Source organism: Petaurus breviceps, unplaced genomic scaffold (assembly GCF_028583685.1).
Source record: "Petaurus breviceps papuanus isolate PSGF00001 unplaced genomic scaffold, PetGlider_PUasm1.0 90895, whole genome shotgun sequence".
Lineage (NCBI taxonomy): Eukaryota > Metazoa > Chordata > Mammalia > Diprotodontia > Petauridae > Petaurus > Petaurus breviceps.
In genome coordinates this window covers 13,589,290-13,605,087 of record NW_027187372.1, presented here as the reverse complement: position 1 = coordinate 13,605,087, position 15,798 = coordinate 13,589,290, and the positions used below count along the sequence as shown (strand labels likewise).

General features: G+C 36.2%; 2 pseudogenes; both read right to left on the bottom strand.

Annotated features, from left to right (window-relative positions):
* Positions 1-1,762: 1,762 nt before the first annotated feature.
* LOC138151202 (inhibitor of Bruton tyrosine kinase-like) lies at positions 1,763-7,232 on the bottom strand (annotated as a pseudogene).
* An 8,063-nt stretch (positions 7,233-15,295) lies between these two features.
* On the bottom strand, positions 15,296-15,798 carry LOC138150884 (small ribosomal subunit protein eS10-like; annotated as a pseudogene).

Sequence of the window (15,798 nt, the reverse complement as noted above, 5' to 3'; positions counted from 1 at the left end):
GATTTCTACACCCAGCTGAGTGTGTATGTTATTCCCTCTTTGAGTCAATTCCAGTAAGAGTAACTTTCACGTGCTTGCAACCCCTCTCCCCTCCATCTTTTCCTGCACTGTAAAATCTTTTTGGGGCTTCTTTTATGTCACATAATTTATGCCATACTACCTATCCCTTTCCCCTTCTCCCAGTGCATTCTTCTTTCTCATCCCTTAATTTTATTTGTATAGATAATCATTCCATCATATTCAACTCATACTTGTGCTTTCTGTTTATGTATACTCCTAGCTGCCTTAATAATGAGAAAGTTTCTAGGAGTTTCAAATAACATTTTCCTATGTAGATATGCAAATAGTTTAACTTTATTGAATCTCTTATTATTTCTCTTTCCTATTTGCCTTTTTATGTTTCTCTTGAGTCTTGTTTTTGAAAGTAAAATTTTCTATTCCTTCCTGGTCTTTTCATAAAGAATACTTGAAAAGTCCTCTATGTCATTAAATATCCATTTTCCCCCTGAAGAATTATATTCATTTTTGTTGGGTCTTTTGCCCTCTGGAATATCATATTCCAAAACCTCTTGTCCTTTAATGTAGAAACTGGTAAATCTTGTGTTATTCTGATTGTGACTCCCAATATTTGAATTATTTATTTTTCAGTGCTTGCAATATTTTCTCTTTGACCCAGGAGCTCTGGAATTTGGCTATTACATTCCTGGAAGTTTTCATTTTGAACTCTATTTCAGGAGGTGATAGAGGGATCCTTTCCATTTCTATTTTACCCTCTGGTTCTAGAAAATCAGGGCAATTTTCCCTGATAATTTCTTGAAATATGATGTCCAGGCTCTTTTTTTGATAAAGGCTTACAGGTAGTCTAAAAATTCTTAATTATCTCTCTTGGATCCATTTTCCAGGTTAGTTGTATTTCCAAATGAGATATTTCACATTTCCTACTACTGTTCAATTCTTTCATTTTGTTTTATTGCTTCTTAATATTTCATGAAGTTATTAGCTTCCATTTGTCATATTATGATTTTTAAGGAATTATTTTCTTCAGTGAGCTTTTGCACTTCCTTTTCTATTTGGCTGCTCTATTTTTTTAAGGAATTCTTTTCTTCATTGGATTTTTGTGCCTCTTTTTCCATTCAGCCAAATATGCTTTTTAAGGAGTTCTTCTCTTCAGCAAGATTACAGTGAACAATAACCAACTCCAGGGGGGACCTACAATATTCTCAACTACATGGAAAACAGGTGCTATGGTGAGGAATTAGTATCCAAAATGTCAGATTCATAACTTAATGTACCCCTCTATGTGCCTATCATCAAACTCCGGGCATTAATTGTATATTGAAAACGTGATTATTAGCATCTCTGTTTCAAACAAACCAATTTTATGGTAAAAATAAGCATTCCAAAAAACATTTGGCAATTTTTTCTCAACTGTTAAATCACAAATTCTCAAATGGAGGGTAGCTTTTTAAATGTGTCACTTTTTATATTTTCATCACTTATCTTTTCCCTTACTTGTATGTTTAATTTGAAGTAAATAATTCTACTTAACATGGTTAAATGGTTATGAAACATTTGAAAAATCACTAAAAACAAAATTCTGAAATCTCCTTTGGATTATACATTGTTTAAAATCACTGCTATGAGCAAATTAAATTCTCTTATTCAAAAATAAACTGTTGATGTTATAAGAATTCTTTCCCTCAGTCAATTTTCTGCTATAAAAATTAAGAGTATGAAGTATTCAAATCTAATCTGTAATAGATTAGTATCCATGCTTGTTCCATATAGGTATGGCAACAGGTCCCTAAGATACTTTTTCAACAATGACAAGTTCATGAGGGTTGTCTCATAGGGGATCATTGATTCTTTTATTGCACATTCCTCAACCTGGATCAGGACCAATGGTTTTTCTTGAATCTTGTTAAGAGCTGCCTCTTGGTGAGCTCTTCTTCCACAATAGCTGCAAAAGTGACAGGAGCATTCACGGGAGAGGATTGGGACTCTCCAGCAATGACAAATCTTAAGTATGGTCACTTTCCAGTTCTAGGTTACTTTGTGTTGAATACCTTACAGATTTTAAAGCTTAAAAATCTAAGATTTCTTTTTTTAATTTTTATGTTTTTGCTTTTTTTTGGAGGGGGGAGGGCAGGGCAATTGGGGTTAAGTGACTTGCCCAAGGTCATACGGCTAATAAGTGTTAAGTGTCTGGGGCCAGATTTGAACTCAGATCCTCCTGACTCCAGGGCCAGTGCTCTATTTACTGCACAACGTAGCTGCCCAAACTTGCATGCCTAAGATTTTTTTCATGCAAACTGTCTTGGAGTGTGACTTGTACCAGATTTTTTTTCTTTCGTTAGAGATCCCAGAATGACTTGGATAAAGTTGAATTGAGAGATGTGCAGGCATTCCCTGTTTTGTTTTGTTTTGTTTTGTTTTGTTTTTGGAGGGGTTGGCTGTTACAGATATGGGAGTGGTCATAATTATAGTTTCCACACTATTCATTCCCAGCTTGTCCTCTTTGGCAGCCATAGAAATCATTTTTCTTTGCTTCTGGGGAAATTTAATCCCATGAGAAGTGGTTTTGCTTGAGTTTGATTTTGATATAGTTCCACACTTTTGCATATGTTTTTCCATTTCCATGATGGTTCTAAGATCCATGGCAGCAGGACTGACAGGGCTGAAAGAGCTGATCACCCAATTAGAAGAGTTTGCAGAACTGATTCAATTACTGGGAATGGACTGTGGAACAGGCATTTTAATGCTGGTGATTCTTCATATTGTTTTACATATTCACCAGAATGTACAAGGTATGCATGATTAAAATATGTTTTAATTTTCATCACCTCAAACTCATCTGTATGAATTCCTGTTGAGAAATCAGGAGACTGCAAGTCTCTAGGGATTCCTATTCCAGAATAGATACCTTCAGAGTCTAATGTCAGTAGTTCTGGAAGAGATTCTGCAGATATGGTTTTATCTAACTTTACCAAGGTCATAGAAATCTTGAAAGCATCACTGCTACAATTTGAACCATGTTGCAACATCTCTGTTCCTGTGGAAGGTGAGCTCTGAATAATATCTGAAATAATATAACTCCCAGAGCTGTCTGAATGCATTTATGGCTTTTTTTACTTTTGTTTTGGCCTTTTTCAAGAAAACTTTTCAGTAATTGTGTTTCATATTAATTTCTCCTTTCAAAAAAACATCAGTATCTTCTGCCACCAAGTAGCTGATATCTGGACCATCTTGATATGGAGTTATTGCCCTTCTATCCTTTTCTGGTATCATTTTTCTGTAGAACACAGAAAGATCCTTTAAAATATCATCACTTAAAACATCCAGTGTCCTGGCTTCAAGGAAAGATGTCATATTTAGCCCCATAAACTATAAACAAGCAAGTTTCAATTGTCCAGTATTATACTTTACTGCAAACTCCAATGTCATAACAGCATTCTTTAGAGTAAGTTTTTTGTTATTGCTATTTCACAGATTTCTTTCAATGCAATTATTAGTAAGTGATCCACCACCAAAAGAACATTACAAAGAAATTCTATACTTTGAGTCTTCTATTGAAGGGGCTTCATTACTAAAAAGGAAATCCTAGATAACTTGTAGTATTTGGATGTACTTGGCATTTCCAGAACAGCACAACTAGAAGCTTCAATCCTTGAGCTACTCAGTTAGTGTAAAAATATATGCAAACCTAGCACAAAGTACACTTCTTTGACAGGGGAATTCTTTCCCATCCACTAACTTCATGGTCATGTCACAAAGAAATTAATATTGTTTATGAATTAATTTTGCTTTATTTCCAGTTTCTGCTGTAAAAACATTGATTTTTTTTATTTTCAAATTTTACTCCACTCAGTCTATTACTCAAACTGCTGATATCAAATTTTTTTTTGCAACATTTTACAACATCTTTACAGGATTCACATCTTCACCCACATTTTTGCTCTCTTTAGAAGGTTTCATATTATTTTTTGTCTTTCATTGGCTCTGTGGACTTGATTACCTCTATAAATTTCAGTACTGATTTCTGATTAATATCTTCATGGAAACTCATTTCATCCAAATTGGATATTAGAGTATCTTGATATTCTTCTGGTTTTAGCTTCTACACAATTCTTGGTTTATAGATATGAGTTGCAAACTCAAGTATCTGTATTGTAGATGAATTGTAGAAGGTGAGCAAACAAATCAGTGTGAATCATCTCTATTACAAAGAGATCACAACCTACAGCATTGTAAAGCCAAGCATGAGCAACTTTCCAGAGGACTGCTGCTGTGAACAGCTTTCAAGGTTCTGATTACATAGTATAGCAAACTCTCTATTTATTCAATAATAAATCAGAGCAAGACATTCATAGAAAATCAAGGAACAGCATTCACAATGTTACAATTTATCATAGAAAATCAAAATACAACATTCATCATATCACAACTCAACAACTTATCACTAAAATGGCCACATAGTTTTCACCAAAGTGGTCACATAGTTTTAAACAAAGTACATTCATTTAGTCGATCACAAAATCCTTAATTCTATCACAAAGTACAAAAGTCAAAGTTCTCCTCCCCTAGGTCACAGAAAATCATAATCTTCTCAGTCAGAACACAGTATCCAAGCTTAACTCTAAGCTGGGTCTCAGCTTCCGTGATTCTTCTTCCATAGTCCCAGTTCCAACTGTCACCTGGGTTCAAAGGCAGGCAGCTCTCAGTTCCTTGTCCAGCTCCTTGTCCAATTCTTTGTCTAGTTTCTATTTCCTTCTGAAGTTCACAGTGTCCAGTCCACCTCAAGGCCACAGTTCCTGTTTCTGGGAAGACAAAAGTTTGACAGAGCCACAATAATATTTATATACATTTCTGGCACCATCATCAATTCACTTTCTGCCTGTGAAATCAAGTCAGACCCACAAACAAGGTCTGAGAATTCAAAACAAATCATCAACATAGAAGTCAATACAGACCCGCAAACAAGAGGTCAGCACAAATTATCAGTAAAGTCCCAGGACCTCCAAAACCCTCTTCCAGGACTTTGGTAAACATACAACCAGAAAATCCTCTTTCAGGGCTTTCAGTAAGGTCTCAGGGCTTCTGTACAAAGAATCACAAACATCAACACAGACAGAGCAGACAAACAGAGTGCTGGGATACCACAAGTTTTCCCCTTCTTGACTCTGCCACACAAGAGTCCTCTTCTCAGTTTTTCTGTCTCTAGCCCTGGGGCTCTCCTTATACAGTCATTAGCTTCTTCACAGGAGTTCACAAATTCTAGGATTCACAAGTTGTGTGGTTCCCATGTTCTGTTTCTTTTTCTTTTTTCGCTTTTTTGGAGGGCCATTGGGGTTAAGTGACTTGCCCAAGGTCACATGGTTAGTTTTGTGTTAAGTGTCTGAGGTCTGCATTTGAACTCAGGTCCTCCTGACTCCAGTGCTGGTGCTCTATTCACTTCACCACCTAACCACCCCCACATGTTCTGTTTCTTAACACACTTGATACAAGGCTCAAAAGAAATTTGAATTGAAACAAGGTATTAATTCAATAGCTGAAACAAGGTGTGAACTACTTCTGTGCTTGCCACTATATTTTCTTCTTTGTGATAAACATCTGGACAATTGACAGAAATACCATGTGAAATTAATAACTTCCTGAAAAACTCTCATCACATAGCCAAAATATACTTGTGAACAAGTAAAGTTTTATTGCCAATCTGAAATGTCACGTCAAGAGTACTGTCTATCTCATCTGTTTCCTCTAACAATGGGCCAAAATCTTCTGCAAATGATGATGATGACATAATTGGAATTTCATAAAGACTTGTCTTATGGTCAGACTGCAAAACTGTAAAGTTACTTCTGCTTGGTTCCATGCTAATACTGACAACTCTGTGGCCAAAATTAAGTTTTGTGAGCTGACTCCTCTCATACACACTACTTATGTCATAGACACAAGATACATCTGATGAGGAATTATGGAGGTTTGATATATCTCCTTTCTTTTTGGTATTCTTTTTTTTTCTTCTTCAAGTCATTTCATTGTAAATCCTTCACCATCTTGGGTAATAAATAGCATTTCATTTCTATTTAAAGCATATTTTCTTTCAGATGCTGACAATCAACCTTGTATTCCCTATGTTTCCCAGACACAAGAATATTTTTCAAGTTGTTGCTTTAAAGTCATCTTCTTGCACTCCTAATCTTCAAATAAATAAATGTCTCCTTTCTTTGTAACACATACTGTGGCAACATCACTTGCAGCAACCAGGGACACAGTGCCATCTTTATGATGCAGAACTGAGACTTGCCTGGGAGCCATTATACACTTTTCTCCACTGGGACCTAGCTGTCCGCTATTTATTCCCATAGAGTAAACAGCTTCTTTAGTCCACAGCACTGTATGGAACCTGCATGTAGCCACTCCAATAATTGTTCTCTCTTTCAGATTTTTTGCCTAAATCTGTCTCGGTATACTACATCTAGATGGTGGAGGAATAATACACAATTTATGAAAATTATTTAGACTGAATGTATAAATACCTCCCTCTTCAGTTAAAAAACAGTATGATCCTTAGTGACTGCCACTTGGAACTGGTTATGACCAATTAGTACTTCTACCAGCCTAGGGACCAAGCCTAAGCATTCTCCTTGCCCATGACCACAGGAGTAAACTTTCCTTGACACAGAAAAACTGAATGAAATGTACAAAGTACCACCAGCTTGATATAAATTCCAGTTCTGGAAAACAGATTCACCAGTCCATGATGATGCTTACTATTTAGGTTTCCATGACCAAGGGTAAAATTTATGTTATTTTCCCAAGTGTAGACATCTGTAGGATCAGTATTCTTAAATACTACATGTACTTTATTACAAGACCCAAAACTGATAAACCTTCTTTATCCTGTATATACAAACTAACACCATGCTTCAAGAGTGACCAAACACAATCACTATGTCCATAAAAAATGCTTTTATGCAGAGCTGTCCATCCTGACTCCTTGACTCTCATTAACAGATCCACCCAATCCAACACTCCTTTCTTTCCACATGATGTAATGAGGTGAAGAAAATTCCTTCTAAAGGCATTCTTGATTCTTGCAGCATTGCAACTGTAAGTAGAGACAAAGGCTTTAATCTGCCCTTCACAGACCATTGTTACTACAGACAGTATATTCAAAGCATGCTTCAGGGATCAGCATTTTAAGTACAGTCTGATATAGAAGAACTCATTCTATTCCTTTTCACACTGTTTATTCTTTCTTCAGAAGATTTATTCATTAAAACTAGGCTTATTTATTTCTATTTAAATTAAAAAGAGAGAGCCAAAGTACCCATATGCTTTTTAGGCTGAACTATGCTGGAGATAGATAGTATTCCCAGAATACAAACTCATTTCTCCAGGACAATACTACAAAACTACAAATCTTTGCACAATTTATTTTGGCATTTTAAAAATTTAAGTATAACTATCTATAAATTTTATATCAAATACATATTATTTAAATAAAAAGTTCTCTACTGTTCATAAATTATTCCAGGGGTCAAGCACCAAGAAGGAGTGGGGAGGGGAAATCTACCTCCACACTGTCTAACATCCTTTCAAATATACCTGATTGAAAGGGAGACCAGTTGCTATATCAAAGAGTGCAGGCAGTCTCCACAGGGTCTACACAAGGTAGACTGGGCACTCATCTTCAGTGACAACAGCAGGCAAACATGAAGAGTGCCAGCAGACTCTGTCCCCAGTGCCTGTTCAGAGGCTCCAGTAATAGCCAACTACAATGACCCTCAAACAGCAACAGGAATCAATGGGGCCTTATTCTGTCTTTTAAAGTGTAGTCTTTAGGGGAGGCCAGGTAGCACAGTGAGTAAGAGCACCAGGCTCCAGTGTTGGAATGATCTCGAGATCGGATCCTGGGCTCAGACACTTAGCACCCACCCAGAAACACCTGGCCGTGTAACCTTGAGCAAGTTACTTAACCCCAATTGCTTAGGGGCGGCCAGGTGGCTCAGCAAGTAAGAGCACCGGCCCCAGTGTCGGGATGACCTGGATCAAATCCGGGCTCAGATACTCAGCAGCACACCCAGAAATAACTGGCTGTGTAACCTTGAGCAAGTTACTTAACCCCGATTGCTTTAAAAAAAAAAAGTGTAGTCTTCTTCAGTATTGTGTGTGTGTGTGTGGGCACGTGTGTGAGCCTCCTTTACCTGGGTGTTGACTCTTTTTTCATGATTTTCTTGCAACACTCTCATTTCTCTCCCAAAATTTTCCTGTACTTCTTACTTGATTTAAAAAAAAATCCTTTTTGAGCTGTTCCATAGCTTAGGGCCAATTCATATTTTTCTTTGAGGCTTTGGAGATAGGAGTTTTGACTTTGTTTTTGTCTTCTGAGTTTGTGTTTTGAGCTTCCTTGTTACCATAGTAACCTTCTATAATCAAGATCATTTTCTACTGCTTATTCCTTTTCCAGACTTTTTCTTGACTTTCAATTTTATGTTAAAATGGGGTTCTGCTTCTGGAGTGGAGGGGGCACCATTCCACACTTTAGATTTTTGATGTAGTTGTTTTCAGAGGTAATTCTGGGGACATATAAGTTTTCAGTTCTTCCAAAATGGTATGATCTAGGGAGATGTGTGTTTAATATTCTCCTTTACTATGCACTGCTCTGTGAGTGACCACAAGTTCCACCCTGGAACAGCCCCGAGCTCTGGTGTGCCAGTGCTCCTTCTTGAACTGAGGCTGAGAGCCACTATTGTGACCCAGATCCATGTATGGGCAATGCAACAGATTCTTGCCCCTAGTGCCGCCCTGTAATCTCCTTCTGACTAGTTGTTTGACTTCCTTACTGTCTGTGGGCTGAGGATCCAGAAACCTCTATTGTCTCCACTGATCGAGTCACCTCCAAGGCCTGGTCCTGGTTTGCTGGGACCTGATGTGTTCTGGCAGGGCTTGTGGAGGACTGAACTTCATTCTCACACTGGTGCAACAGACCTTTCCTGTAGACCTTCTAAGCTGTCTTGGACTTGGGAATTCTTTCACTGACATTTTCTGGGTTCTGCTGCTACAAAATTTGTTTTGAGGCAATATTTGAAGGTCTGTCAAGGGACTTTTGGGAGAGTTTAGGAGAGCCCCTGCCATCTTGGTTCAGCACCTTTAAAAAGTTAATAATTTATTTGTACAAAATGAATGTTTCCCAGGCTAGATTACTAGATCAAACTAGATCAGTGCTTCAAGGCATTCAAAATGCTTTTACATACTTTATCTCATATTCACCACACAAGTGTGTGAGGCAGGTACTGTTAATTATCCTTATTCTACAAATAAGACTGAGGGAGGTTAATCAACTTGACTAGTTTCACAGAGCTAGAAATACATGAGGAAATACTTGAACTCAGGCTTTCATGACTCCAAATCAAGCATTGCATCCATGACATAATTTAGCTTCCTAATATAATTAGTCCTTTAAAGGACTGAGGAAATGAGAATTTGGGAGACCTAGTCTCTATCTTGACTGTTATTAAATAGCTATTTTAGCAGGCCATGGCATTTAGGATCTATCTACCTGTAAGAATCTTTACTTTTTAAATAAGAGGGTTGAAACAGCTGATATCTAAATTCTTTTCCAGCTCAAAAATTTGATGATTCTAACTGAACCACAGCTTTAAAAATACTGAAATCAATGTGGCTTGGGGAAGGTGACATGGTGAATATAGGATTTGTAATGGACTTTGTAGGGTGGGTAAAATGTGGATTTGGTAAGGGTGGTAGGGCAGGAAAAGGAAGGAGAGAAAATTATAGCTATGGAGAATATATGTTCCTAAAATAAGAAAAAAAAGGAGAAAGTGAATTACCTAATAATTATAAGTTCTTGAGAAGAAAAAATTTATATTAAAAGTAGTCAAGGTGATTGTATCTTCATTAGTTTTTTTAAGAATCCTTATAAATCCTCTATTGTTGGAGTGGGGAGAAAATTATCTGACTTGTTACAGTATGTATTGTAATTATAGTTTGAATGGATTTTGTGCTATCAAAAACTACTTTGTGAAAGAAATTTAAAACTGATCCACAAGAATAAAAGATTTACGAAATCACATTGCTTCGTTTTCTTCTAATGGGATATCCCACTGGGTAGCATGGTTAGAAAATATTGAGAGGAGTGATTCCAAGCATTTATGGGGATATTAAACAAACAAAAATGTTTGTTTACCAGAATACATTTGGAATGAAAGAACTTTTTTTCTCAACCTAAAATCCCCCAAATTACATAGAATTTAAAGAAAATGACAGAAGTCTCTATCTCTTCTAGGATCACCGACTCAGAATTGAAAGGCACCTAAAAAGGGACCTAATCTAACCTACTGTATATTTTAACAAGAATCACTACTTTAATTTATTAAATAAGTGGCCATTACACTTGAAAATTTCAGTGAGGGGGAGACACACTATACCTCCCTTCTTCTATTGTCTAATGTCAAAGAAAAGTTAAAATGTTGATTTTCAAATCCTCTCTACTACTTAGCACGGTGCTTGGCACAAAGCGCAGACAATTAATGTTTACTGAATAGCTGTCACTAAGAGCATACTTGAAAAAACTTTTGCCTCTATAAGATATGGGGAGACAGAAACACCTTTCTTATGTGGTCTCTTCAATATAGCAGTTTCCTCCAGTGATGGAGATGGGAATTCATTTCTAACCTGACCATCCTAGAACACTCAATCGAGATGGCAATATGGTAGAGGAAAGAAGACTGGCTTTGGAATCAGTCCACTTGGGCTTAAATTTTATCTCTCATATTTTCTATATATGTGACCTTTGATAAGTCATTTAACTTCCTTAGTTTCTTTTTTTTAAGTCATTTAACTTCTTAGATTCTTTTTTTTTTTTTGCTTTTTTCTTTTGCAGTAGGGAAGGTAGGGCAATTTGGGGTTAAGTGACTTGCCCAAGATCACACGGCTAGTTTTTTGTGTTAAGTGGCTGAGGCCACATTTGAACTCAGGTCCTCCTGATTCCAGGGCTGGTACTCTATTCATTGCACCACCTAGCCAACTGTGCCTTAGTTTTTTTGCTGGTAAAATGAACTAGAGGGCCAACTAAATTGGAAGAGAGGGCCTCTCAGGTCTGTTTCAGTGCTAGAACTATGATCCTATAAATCTTATTGATGTCCATCAATAAGATCAGCACAGAGGTTTTCTAGCCATAGAGGTCTTTCTTGACTTCTCCTGATGTAGCAAAGTTACTAAATGGAATGCTCTGGCTGCCACCTGTCATCCTTAGCTTTTAATGTGTGATTGGCCTGTCTTCTCTACTTATCGCATAATTCCATAATGACATTTTTTTTAACTCCTGTTATTTGGAGGTCCTCATTGGTTATAGATTATAGCTTTCTCATATCCACTGTTCACCTTTAACTTACTCTGAGATTCATTTGTTTTTGCAATGCAACCAGGGTTAAGTGACTTGCCTAGACTCACCCAGCTAGTAGGTGTCATGTGTCCAAGGCTAGATGTGAATTAAAGTCCTCCTGACTCCAGAGATGATGGTATATCCAGTCTGCCACATGCATTGAGATACTAATTTTTAATTTTTAAGTCACTGGTTTACAGGCATGAAGAAATACTCTTAGAATACTGGTGTTGCTTTCATTGGTTAACTGCTATAAAAAACACTCTTAGAATAATTGTATTGCTTTCATTGGAAGTGTTTGGGTCATTAAAGGAGATTTTTCAACCTATTAAACACAATTCAGAATATTTTCCTCATGCTTTTCAACATTTGTCCCAGCTCACTATCTGTACTTCTCTTTTTGCCTGTATCAAATACCATATAGTTAAGTGTGTATGTATACATGTGTGCATTTGGTATCGACAAGTAGACACATGTGTATGTGTTTGTATACGTGTTATATGCATCAAAATATATGTAGATATAGAATACATGTATGTATAATAAGTATATAGAACATAAACTCTCTGGGTTTTGCATCAAATTCATGTTACATTTTGGGTAATAGAAACTTTATTCATCAGGGCTTTCCCTGAACAGATGGTCGTCAACCTGCTATGAGAAATGACAAATCTCTTTCAAGAGGCTTTGCAGAATTCTGAGTTTGTTACAAATAGCATTATGTCATCCACAAACAGGGGCTTCTATAGTAGTGTTGCCAAACTCAAATAGAAATAAGTTCATGAACACCACATATTGACTTAGAAAGCCACAAATTAACATTACCTACATTTTATTATATTTTTTTATTTACTTTGTTAAACATTTCCCAATTCCCAATTTTAATTTAGTTCCTTCACACCTGGGAAGTATGTGGTTCTTAGCATCAAATTTGCCACCCCTATTCTAAAGGACCATCCACAGGGAATCTCTCTTCAACCTGGGCTTCATTTTGTATTTCCTCTGTCCTATTCATGGTATATACCTTTGCTGAAACTGAAGTTCTCTCTTTTATGCCTTGTTTGATGTTTATGATCAGTGTTATTGAACAAGATTTCTTCAGTAATCATATCTTTCAAGATATATTGGATGATTTTGAAGAATGTGTGACATAATGTTAAAAATCAGGCTGTATGGATATGTTCTTTAAAAAAAACAAAAGCAGACAATAAGAAAAATAGCATGCTACATTTTTTCTGCATTCTGTCAAATGTTAAAATGTGGATTACATTTTAATATTATGTTTGAAAGTCTGTATTTTGTGGTACAGTTTTAAGATGGTGAAGCAGTAGGAAGAAGTAAAAACCAGCTTCTTTGCCATACTTCCTCCCTAATTATCGAGAAATTACACAAGACTAAATTATGATTTCTAGGTGGCACAGTGAATAGAGCACTGGGCTTGGAGTCAGGAAGACCTAAATTCAAATCTGGTCTCAGATATTTACTAGATATGTAACCCTGGGGAAGTCACTTAACTATATTTGTCTCAGTTTCCTCATTTATAAAATGACCTGGAGAAGGAAATGGCAAACCAGTCTAGTATTTTTGCCAAGAATACTACAGATGGGCTCAGAAAGAGTTAGAAATGACTGAAACAACTGCACAGCCAGAATAACAACAAAATCCTGGAAAATCTTAAATAAAATCATAGTGAGTGATTTTTTTTCCAGTCTGGTTGGTTTAAGGAAACAAATTAAATAGGTCTGTAAACACTGGTTATAGGGATTAGCCAAGAGGACAAGGCTGAGTCTGGGCATGAAGGCAGGAAGCAAAGGGAAAGGAAGAGGACCATACAGATCCTTGAACTAGCAAGGGGGTCAAAGGGGGAGGGTGGAACCTATCCCTTAAATGAACTGTCTCTAAGATCCTAAAATAACAAAACAAAGAACCAGAAGTATCTAAGAGGACAGAAGCTAAGCCCAAAAGTATTCAGATCTCAGTCCTAATATAAAGTTCAAAGTTAAGAAGAAAAATGAACAAACAAAAGAACGTATTTCAAACATTAAAATCTATATGGTAATAAGGCCTTTTCAGTCATAAACAAGAGATATAAAATCTTACCCAAGAAAATAATTTCCTGAAAATTATAATGTAAAGTAAAGTATATCATAACAAAAACAACTGACTTGAAAAAAAATCGGAGTATCTCAAAGTCATAGACAATAAGGAGTGTAGACATGATATTACAAGAAATCAGAAAACTGCCCAGATTTCCTAGGACCAGTAGGCGAAGTAGAAATTGAAAGAGTCTATTTGTCCTCAAAGAAGCCTCTCAAATGAAAATTCCTAAGAATATTATAGCCAAAACTCAGAGATCCTCTTTTAGAGGAGGAAGGAGGGGGAACAACAGCAAACTGCAAGCAGCCAGAAGGAAAGAATTCAAGAGCTGAGGAGCTACAGTCAGAATCACCTAATAATTAATATGGCTAATTTAATGCATCAGAAAATATGGAACATATTTCCGAAAATAAGGATCTATGTTAACAATCTTTGCAGAATAATGAGTGGCAATAGAAAGGACATCCCCCCCCAAACACACATGCATGCATATTATATGTGGTATATAATAATTTAATATAATACAATACAGTGTAATACACACACACACACACACATATATATATATATATATATATATATATATATATATATGTATCAGCTATAAATGGCACCTTAAATGTTGACCATGTATTGGAGTATAAATGTCCTCACAATCAGATGCAGGAGTTCAGAAGTCATAAATGTTTCTTTTTAACCAACCACAATGCAATAAAATAATATTCAATAAAGGGCCTCTGAATCAAAGATTAAAAATAATTAGAAATGAATAACTTAATCCCAAAGAATAGGTAAGTCAAAGAACAAATGAGAGCAATCATCAATAATTTATTTAAAGATAATTAAAAATGATACAGCATGCCAAAATTTTGGGAATATAGTCAACAAAATACTTAGGGGGAAATGCCTATCTCTAAACGCTTTCATTAATAAATAAAAAGAGCTGTGCAGCTAGGTGACGCAATGAATAGAGTGCTGATCCTGGAGTTCAAATCTGGTCTCAGACACTTGATACACTTACTAGCTGTGTGACCTTTGGGCAAGTCCCTTTAATCCCAACTGCCTTGCCTTCCACTCAAAAAAAAAAAAAAGGAAGTAGATCAACGGTTAGGGCATGCAACTAACAGAAATAAGCTAGGAAACCAATAAATTAAAAGTCTACAATGAAACATCAAAACAGAAAACTAGAAAATAAAAAGAGAGAGTAATAAAATATTTTTAAGAAAATGAATTAACAAATAAAACTAGGAGTGGCTGTTTGAAAAAGAAAATAAAACAAACAAGCCATTAGCATGTGATTAAAACCAGAAAAAAGAAAAATGAATTACCAGTATCAAAAATAAAAATGTGAAATCACAAATAATGAAGAAAAAAATTATTAGGAGTTATTTTGTCAAATCATATCATAATAAAACTGAAATCTAAATGAAATGGATAAATTTTTACGAAAAGATATATGGTCCATGTTAACAGAACAGAAAATAGCATATATAAGTAATACCATCTTAAAAAAAAAATGAACAAGCCATAAATGAATTACCAAAGATGGGTTGGGGGGGCAGATGTATTAAATTATATAAATTATTTCCAAAAAACAATTTTAATACAAGATAAACTGTTTGGAAAATGTTGAAAAGAATGGGTCCTAACCAATTGCTCCTATGAACTATATATGTTCTTGATGGCCTAAATCAGGAACGGTAAAAACAAAGAAAGAAAACTATAGAAAACAGAGTTAGCAGACATTAAAAGAAACAATTTTTTCCCAAATTTTATTCAATATGAAATATATCTCTACAGTTTTTATTGAGGAGGTTGACCATGTCCACGACCAAATCCACCTCTAAATTGGAATTCTGTTGCTGACTCAGACCCAGCCTTCTTGTCAGCACCAGGAGAAGCAGCACTTCATCTGTATGTGTCTGTCAGTTTCACCCCCAAGTAAGTCCGGCAGGTCCCTCACCCTCCAGATCTTTGGGCCTTGGCCTTCCTGTCTCAGAATGACTTCTGCAAAGCATGGCAGACACAATCTCAGGGGGAAGGTGAAGGTAATCCCGAAGGTACTGAATGCCCTCATTGGTGAGGTAACAGTAGGAATGCCTCCATGCAAACTGCTCCTTAACATAGCCATGAGACTTTAGAGACTGCATGGCCTTTATGACATGGAGATTGGGCACATTCTTGTCTGCCGGCTCAGGATGTTTTGGCATGTGAACATCCTTCTTGGCTACCATTACTCCCTCCTTAAAAAGGAGTTCATAGTTGGCAATTTGGTTCTTCCTGGTCATCAACAT